The sequence below is a fragment of the Lacerta agilis genome, chromosome 7, assembly GCF_009819535.1.
Source record: "Lacerta agilis isolate rLacAgi1 chromosome 7, rLacAgi1.pri, whole genome shotgun sequence".
Classification (NCBI taxonomy): Eukaryota; Metazoa; Chordata; class Lepidosauria; order Squamata; family Lacertidae; genus Lacerta; species Lacerta agilis.
Window position 1 is genome coordinate 78,042,710 of NC_046318.1, and position 9,578 is coordinate 78,052,287.

Below are 9,578 nucleotides of genomic sequence, written 5' to 3' on the forward strand. Positions count from 1 at the left end.
ATTTGACTCAAGAATATAACCATTTTCAAATCGGGAAAATTAAATAACAGTAAATGGACAAAAGTACAAAGATTCACAAAATGTTAAGTGGTATGCGTACCCCTGCGTCCCTCCAGGAAAAAAAAATGCACTGAGTCTAACAACTCGGAAAGATTCAAAACAGGTTCATAGTAGCTGTACCTGGCTTAGGCTACTGTAATATATGAATAGAGAGAGAGAGAGGGAGAGAGGATAATTAATTTATTATTTATACCCCACCCACCTGGCTGGGTTTTAAATGTTTTTAATTCTGAATTTTAAATTGTTGCAAGCTGGGATCTATTCATGAAGGGCAGATATAATAATAATAATAATAATAATAATAATAAGAAGAAGAAGAAGAAGAAGAAGAAGAAGAAGAAGAAGAAGAAGAAGTGCCATTTTTCGGGGGGGGGGGGGTGCCAGAACTCACCATGAACACCTCCCTTGTTCTCTTATAATGGCAATGGTGCCCACCTAAGAGGTGATGGAACTGGATTCCGGTGAGTTCCTGCTGGGGGAAAAAATGCAGCAGCAGCAGCAGCAGCAGCAGCAGCAGCAGCAGCAGCAGCAACAACAACAACAACAACTTGGATGGAGGAATTGCAGTTGACACCAAACTGGGACGGGTAGCTAATAACACAAAAGAAAGAATCATAATTCAAAATGACCTTAACAGATTGGAGAACTGGGCCCAAGCGAACAAAACTGAGATTGAGGTTTGTGGTTGCAGATAGAAGAAGAAGAGGAGGAGGAGGAGTTTGGATTTTATATCCCGCTTTATCACTACCCGAAGGAGTCTCAGAGCGACTCACATTCTCCTTTCCCTTCCTCCCCCACAACAAACACTCTGTGAGGTGAGTGGGGCTGAGAAACTTCAGAGAAGTGTGACTAGCCCAAGGTCACCCAGCAGCTGCATGTGGAGGAGTGGAGAAGTGAACCCGGTTCACCAGATTACGAGTCTACCACTCTTAACCACTACACCACAGAGCCTCTTTTGTCCCAACAGACCAGTTTCCCCTGACTTGGAAGGGACATTTGTGGCATCTTCAGACAAAGTCCTGTGCAAGAAGACTTCCTGCACAAATCCAATGCTTTTGCATAATGGTTGAATGTTGGCGCCCAGTTTGAATTACCTCTTTAGTGTGGATTGACTGGGGTTAAGATGCACTAAATAATAGTTGAAATGTCTAGCCGTTTCCCCATTATGCTCATCTCATTTGTGTGTGCGCACGGAGGGGAAGCTAAATATTAAAGGGAAATAAAAACCTTCATTATTACTGTGGTTAGAACATTGAGAGGTTGCGACCTCAGGTTTGGCGGCGTGAACGCTTGAATTTCGACACCTCTTTGAACACCCTGCAATAAAGACAAACCTCGCGTTTTCAAAGTCCTGAATTTTCAAAATGGTTTTTAGCTGTTGTCCAGACTGCAAAGCATCTTCAAGGGCCCATGAGGCAAATTGACAATTTAGAAAATGGAAAATGCATTCATTTGCCTTGCTTTAGTACATTTGCCACTTCAGAATATTATCCCTGTGAGAGTACATGGCTGTTCCTGTTTCCTAATTGGAAAAAAAGACCCATAAAGCTAAGACACTTAGGGTCTAACTAAATACTGCATGCAAATATGTGTAACAAAGCCCAATCTTTAAAGGAGCAGAGAGATTTGTTGGGAAGAACACTTTTCAGAGAATGTGCTTAAATATTTTCCTGCTTTCTACTTCTTCACTCCGAATCACCTCCTAAGCAATTAGTCCAGGCATCCACCCGCCCACACTTATTTTATTTATTGACAAATATTTGAATACTGTTTTTCAATTAAAAGAAAATTCCAAGGTGGTTTACCTTATTAAGGTAAAGCAATGCAGTGAAGCATCACTCCCTTCCAGATGTCTTTATTGTGCATCATAGAATCACAGAATCATAGAGTTGGAAGAGACCACAAGGGCCATCCTTTTATATATTTGAACATGGCTATCATATCACCCCTTAACCTTCTCTTCTCCAGGCTAAACATACCCAGCTCCCTAAGCCGTTCCTCATAAGGCATTGTTGCCAGGCCTTTGACCATTTTGGTTGCCCTCCTCTGGGCACGTTCCAGCTTGTCAGTATCCTTCTTGAACTGTGGTGCCCAGAACTGGACACAGTATTCCAGGTGAGGTCTGACCAGAGCGAACATCAAGATGTCTTGTGTTCATGGTGGGTGTTTATATGTCATGCTGCTTTGAATACCTTTTGCACCTGCAAATGTTTTGAAATGGGCATTCTCCGTCATTTCCAACCATAACTACCCACTGGAATCCTGTAACTACAAAGGATCTGTGGGGATTTTTTGGGGTCCTGCTTTTATGTATTTATTTGCATCCCACCTTGTTCTCCAAGGAGCTCAAGGTAGCAAACATGGGTCTCCCCTTCCTCATTTAATCCCAACTATTAGCAGAATAAAAAGGTAAGTAAGAGCGTAAAGGACCCCTGGATGTTTAAGTCCAGTCAAAGGCGACATGGGGTTGTGGCGCTCATCTCGTTTTCAGGCTGAGGGAGCCAGTGTTGTCCACAGACAGCTTCCAGGTCATGGTGGCCAGCAAGACTAAATTGCTTCTGGCACAACAGAACACGTGATGGAAAGCCGGAGCACATGGAAACGCCATTTACCTTTTCCGCCAGAGTGTACCCTATTTATCTACTTGCACTTTGACATGCTTTCAAATGCTAGGTTGGCAGGAGCTGGGACAGAGCAACGGGGAGCTCACCCCGTCATGGGGGATTTGAACCCCCAACCTTCTGATTGGCAAGCCAAGAGCTCAGTGGTTTAGACCATAGCGTCACCCGCGTCCCTACGTTAGCACAACCTTGATGTCAGAAAGTGAGGATGAATTAAAGAAGCTTTTAATGTGGGTGAAAGAGTAGAGCGCAAAAATATGGTCTGAAGCTCAACATCAAAAAAACTAAGATCATGGCCACTGGTCCCCATCACCTACTGGCACATAGAAGTGGAAGAAATGGAGGCAGTTAGAGATTTTACTTTCTTGGGCTCCATGATCACTGCAAGATGGTGACAGCAGTCATGAAATTAAAAGACGCCTGCTTCTTGGGAGGAAAGCAATGACAAAACTAGACAGCATCCTTAAAAAGCAGAGAGAGACATCACCTTGCCGACAAGGTCCGTATAGTTTAAAGCTATGGTTTCCCAGTAGTGATGTATGGAAGTGAGGACTTCCGGCGGCGACGCAACTGCGGGGCGGTCGTGGGTTGCCTCGGCTGCGAGGCGACCCAGTCCGTCCCGGGTGGTTGGAGCCCCGCTACCGCAAAGCGGGGCTCCGGTGGGGTGGCGGGAAGAGCGTCTCCGCACCCCGGGCTCCCCGGCGGGCCCGCTAAGCTCCGTCCCTTCCCTTGCTCACCCCTGTAAAGGGGGAGTGGGGGTGAGAGGGGATCGCGAGCTGGGCCATTAGGGATATGCCCCAACCGGGACGCGAGCGGCGCAAGCTGCCCGTGGTCTGCGGACATCGTTCTCCCCTGTAAAAGAGAAGGAAAAGAAGCCCGGGGGTTGTGAGTACTTGATTGGATTAAATTGTGGAGATTAACGATCCGTGAGGTTTCAGGAAAGGAAGCCTGCCTCCCTCCCTTCGGGGCAGAAATACGGTTTATGATAGACTGTTGCTACCAAGATGGTTACAAATGTTTGGATTTTTTTACAAGTGAGACTATTTTGATCTCCTTTGGGGAGGAAGAGGATGGAGAATATCTCTTTTTAAAGGTATTGTCTTTGCTCCCTGGTTTCAGGGAAAATGGCTGCGAAAAGTTTGATGATCCGGAGTGGAAAACTACTGGTATAAGATGGAAAACATCGAAATAGAAACTGAAATTTGACACCTATGCCCGTCTTACCATGTTGGGCTTTGTTTTTTGAACTTGTTTTGAACTCTGGAATAATTGATGAACAAAGGATTACTATTCTGAAACTGGAACTGCTTAATCAGAAGCTTGAAAGTGTTTTGAGTGGGACATGAAGAAAAAATTTTGCTTCCCACAGAGGAGACCTTTCAGGTTATCGATACTATGGAAGAGAGCCTTGGCAAAGAGCTGAAGGGGATGTTTGAAGAACTGAGAGAGACGGCTTGGCGACTCCGGGAAAAAGAAACGTCCTTCGGGGGTGGCAGCCCCGGGACGGTGAAGACTGTTATATCCAGCCCCCGAGGTGAGAGCTCGGGAGTGAGGGACAAAAAATTAAGATATCTACAAATAGAAGAAGAATGCAACATTGAATCGGAGAAGCTGAAAGAAGATGAACGGTGTACCCTGATGCTCGATGCAAGGACTGTTGGGGACTATGTCGGGATCTGTGGACGCACAAGAAAAGAGGACAATTTGAGGAGTGGATCCGGTGTAAGATGGAGAAGGACAATGGATAGAGGGGGGATAGGATGAATTGTATTAAGTGTAAAATATAAATGGTTTGTTATGGTAATCTGAAATCGGAAAGCTAAGACATTAAGTTTTATTTTTTTTTAACAAGAAAAGGGATATTTGAATTTTTGTTATTAGCAGCAGTTAAGGGAAAGAAGAAGTTTGCTTAGATTTGATTTAAGAATAATATGTTAAGATATAAAGTTCTGTTACTAATTATTATAATTAAGATGATTGTTTAGATTGGAATTTTCTTTAAATGAATTCAATTAATAGAGAGGTGAAGTTATTAAAGTAGATTTGGATTTGGAACCGAAGAGAGAAGCAGGGGAAGTCAATTGTAAAGATTAGAAATTTTTTTTTTTTTTATGTGGAAACAAGAAGAAGAATCTGGTTATGTTTGTATTGTTTGTAAATGTGGGGGGTAATTGTCTGGGTAGATGTAGTGTGGGTGTGGGATTATTCTTTGTTATGAAAATACCAATAAACTCTTTATAAAAAAAAGATGTATGGAAGTGAGAGCTGGACCATAAAGAAGACTAATTGCCGAAGAATTGATGCTTTTGAATTCCGGTGCTGGAGAGTCCCATGGACTGCAAAAAGATCAAACTTATCCATCCTTAAAGAAATCAGTCCTGAGTGCTCCCTGGAAGGACAGATCCCGAAGTTGAGGCTCTAGTACTTTGGCTACCTCATGAGAACAGAAGACTCCCTGGAAAAGACCCTGATGTTGGGAAAGATGGAGGGCACAAGGAGAAGGGGATGACAGAGGATGAGATGGTTGGGCAGTGTTCTCGAAGCAAGTAACTTGAGTTTGGCCAAAGTGCGGGAGGCAGTGGAGGCAAGGGGTGCTCTGGCGTGCTCTGGTCCAACACACACACACAGCTAGGAACTTGCAGCTAGGAAGCCAAATGATGTACAATACTGACTCTTTTCTTGAAGTTAAAACAATATCCAAACACTTGTTAAAATATATCTTTTAAAAACCCTATTACTTGCAGAACATAGAGTTAAAGAAGAATATATGCATAGTATTTACATTCGCATGCTTATCCAAGCAGGGGCTTAGTTTTTCTTAGTTGAAGATTACAACTTCTTCCTAAAGCACAATGTCTTTCCCTCTTACCAGTACTTATAGTCTGCCTTCAGTACATGACCCAGCTAGGCCATTGAGTTCCTCCTGAGAGGTTCCAATTTTCTCCTTCCCGCAGACTTCTGCTTGCTTCTTCTTTGGGAGAACATCAACTTCTGTACTTCTTTCTGTCACATACATTCACGTAGAAACATTTGCACTGCCCTCATCCATTGCGTTTAGAGGGAGAGTTATCGAACAGTGTCTCTTTTTTGGTGTTCATGGAGATGTAGCCGTTACAGCCAAGTCACTCTCACACAAAACAAAATGGAACATATAATAAGATACCTCCCATGTGACCCAAGTTAACCAATCACACAAGAGTTACTGGAGAACATTGCCAAATTAAACACACAACAATTCATTTAAGCATTCCCAATCTCAATGAATTAAATCACAACAACCCTGTGAGGTAGGTTAGGCTGAGAGGCAGTGCCTGGCCCAAGGCCACCCAGGGAGCTTCATGGCCAAGTGGGGATTTGAACCCTGGTCACTTAGGTCGTCGTCCAACACTCTAACCACTGCACCACACTGACTCTTTTGTTGGACTATAAAGCAAGAAAGCACTCCAGAAGGCAATAAATAACATGGTCACACTGTCGAAGCTTCACAGAATAACTCATAAAGTGGAACAGTGTGTGGGTGACCCAGTATAAATCCAGTCCTATTATTGTGGCAATGATCTATTGCAGCCTGGAGAGGCCCAACGTCAAACCAATTTACAATGCACAAAATGCAGAGAAATAGTGAGGACTGAGTATCAGTGGTCAGAGAATGCTTGGGCGAATAAATACATTTCTAACAGCAGAAGAACATTAGCATAGGTGCCTACCATATCTCAGAGGAGAGGCAAATAGTTGTAATGGGGGATGAGAGCCCTCCTCCAGGTTGCCACAAGATGGATGGGTAAAGTTCAAGACGCAATTGGGAGGGCCTTCTCTGAAGATCTTAGTTCATGGGAGAAGGCATTCTTTCAGGGAAGCATGCCCCAAATTGCACAGGAGAGTCTTAGCCCTGGTTTAGCAGGAAACTGGCAACCAGGGCAGGTCTTTCAAGGATGTGTGGGTCACATGCGATAGGAAACTTGAGTTGCACCCTGCTCCACTGAATTGAAATTTCAGCTTTCACGACATAGGAAAACAGCCAAGTAAACAGCTATTTTCATGGAGGAGGGTCAAGATATTAACTGATATGCATGAAATTTCAGATGTAGCTATATAATCCCATGTGTAGTAATATAAGACCTTTGGAGCAGGCATTTTCAGAAAACGTTTTTTTTTTTTTTTAAGGAACCACCCCAGAGTGGATCACAGTAGTCCAGTCATGAAATTGCCATTCATGGGCCACTGTAGCCAAGCTCCTTCTGTCTAGGAAGGGCCAACATTGGAGTATCAGCCAACTGAGAGCCAGTGTGGTGTAGTGGTTAGGAGCGGTAGACTCGTAATCTGGGGAACCGGGTTCGTGTCTCCGCTCCTCCACATGCAGCTGCTGGGTGACCTTGGGCTAGTCACATTTCTCTGAAGTCTCTCAGCCTCACTCACCTCACAGAGTGTTTGTTGTGGGGAAGGGAAAAGGAGAATGTTAGCCGCTTTGAGACTCCTTCAGGTAGTGAAAAGCGGGATATCAAATCCAAACTCTTCTTCTTCTTCTTCTTCTTCTTCTTCTTCTTCTTCTTCTGGAAAAGCTGTTCCTAGCAATTCCTGTGACAGTAATGGATTAAGTACCCCATCCCCTGCAAATCTACACCTGTTCTTTCAGAGAAAGTGCAACCCTATCTAAAATATAAAAGGGTAAAGGGACACCTGACCATTAGGTCCAGTCGTGTCTGACTCTGGGGTTGCGGCACTCATCTCACGTTAATGGCTGAGGGAGCCGGTGTACAGCTTCCAGGTCATGTGGCCAGCATGACTAAGCTGCTTCTGGAGAACCAGAGCAGTGCATGGAAACGCCGTTTACCTTCCCGTCGGAGCGGTATCTATTTATCTACTTGCACTTTGACGTGCTTTCGAACTGCTAGGTGGGCAGGAGCAGGGACCGAGCAACGGGAGCTCATCCTATCGTGGGGACTCGAACCGCCAACCTTCTGATTAGCAAGCCCTAGGCTTTGTGGTTTAACCCACAGCGCCCCCCCGCGTCCCCCCCAAAAAGCCTACAGTACCCGGTATTCCCAGGCGGTCTCCCATCCAAGTACTAACCAGGACTGAACCTGCTTAGCTTCTGAAATCAGATGAGATCGGGCGTGTTCAGGGTAGTATGGCCGTAGACACTAAAATATACACTGTGTCTACAATTAGGTGCAGTGTATCTAAAATATACACTGCACTTATTTCTAAACTTTATGTTAAATATTATTTCCTCTGTTTCTCTTAAGCCAATAACTGCGGCAGAAAATTTGGAAAGTGCAAGCATTTGCAAATTTTGATGCAAATCTTCCCCGACCTTCACCTTCCCAGGTGCATGCAGAGACTCAACTCCTCAAGGATCTCTAGCTCCAGGTGATGTAAGGTGATGTGTATTGCCTGCTTGTGAGATTGTTTCTACACCAGCTCAGTCCATCACCCAACACTGCAGTCATAAAGAGACTGTGATGCATTTGTGAATTAGCAAGGCGGCTGTCTCACTGCATTGGCTCCTCATCAGTGAAATGGGAACAATAATCATCATCTCATTTTTATGGGTTGGGATAAGAAACCAATTACAAAGCCTCTTGCACCAGTAAATCCTGCTTCAGATTTAATCCTTATGTCAGGGACATTGGGCCTGATTTCATGGGAGCACAAGGGGTGGATGAAATTCAGAAAAGAACGTAGCAGAGAGTAAAGGAGGAGGTAGAAAAGGGGGGTGTAGGAAAAAGAGAAAAGGAACTGACCTCCCACTTCTGGTTTCGGCTGCAATGTCTGGGGCATTTTAGCTTAGGGAAAAAAGTGAGTAAGGGCTATAAAAACACGATAGAGGGACATAAAATTATACACGATGCAGAGAAAGGCAATAGGGGCAGGCAATTCCTTATCACATGGTATAAATGGGTGGGCTATAAATAGTAAACTTATTATTGTTGTTGCTGCTGCAGTTATTAATCCCAGAGTTGTTCAGTCTTCCCTGGGAACTTGGTGTAACAGGACTGGCCCACCCATGAGGCAGAGTGAAACATCCACCGTGGGTGGCAACCCACGCTACGCCACTGTGGTGCAACCTCAAATGTATATATAGTGGTACCTCGGTTTACGAACTTAATCTGTTCCAGAAGTCCGTACTTAAACCGAAACCGTTCTTAAACCAAGGTGTGCTTGCCCTGAGGCGTCCCGCCGCCGGTGCCCTTCCACCGTTCGGCTTCCGTTCTTAGACCGAAGTAAAGTTCACAAATTGGGACACCACTTCTGGTTTTGCGGAATTTGTAAACCGAATAGTTCGTAAACAGGACTGTTCTTAAACCGAGGTACCACTGTATAGTACAGATAGGGCCTTAGGCAAACTCACAGAGGAGGATGCTGTCAGTGGCTACTAGCTAGTGGCTACTAGCTATGAGCTTCTCCTAGGCATGTGGTTGGCTATTTTGAGAACAGAGTGCTTGTACTAGATGGGCCACTGGCCTGATTCAGTAGCCAGGTTCTTCTGACATTCTTTGGGTCCACTCATCATTGGCTCCAGGCTACTGAGCCAATGAATTTCCTGATGGGCCTGTGTAGAATGAAAGACTCCTGCCCCTGCTTTTGGCAGTCAAGCTAACCCAGTGTAAATTATCATAGCTTATCGCAGCAAGCTAGATTGAATTATGCATCATGATAACGACTGTGTAATACCTCCACCAACTTCGGTGAAAATTTCAAGAGCAACCTCAACAGGCCCAGCGAATTTCACAGATAATAATTTGCCCATTGATTTATGGCGACGGCGGGAATTCTACTTGCAGATCCCATCAAAACGGCATTAACTGTAATATTTTTACATCATTTAAAATGATCGTAAAATAATGCATTCCCTGTGCATTTTATCGCATAGCTAGTCTACAGCTGCCCTGATGG

The 9,578-nt window shown here is 44.5% G+C and overlaps 1 pseudogene; it reads right to left on the reverse strand.

The window, feature by feature from the left end:
* Positions 1 to 7,702: 7,702 nt before the first annotated feature.
* LOC117050528 lies at positions 7,703 to 7,821 on the reverse strand (annotated as a pseudogene).
* Between the last annotated feature and the right edge of the window lie 1,757 nt (positions 7,822 to 9,578).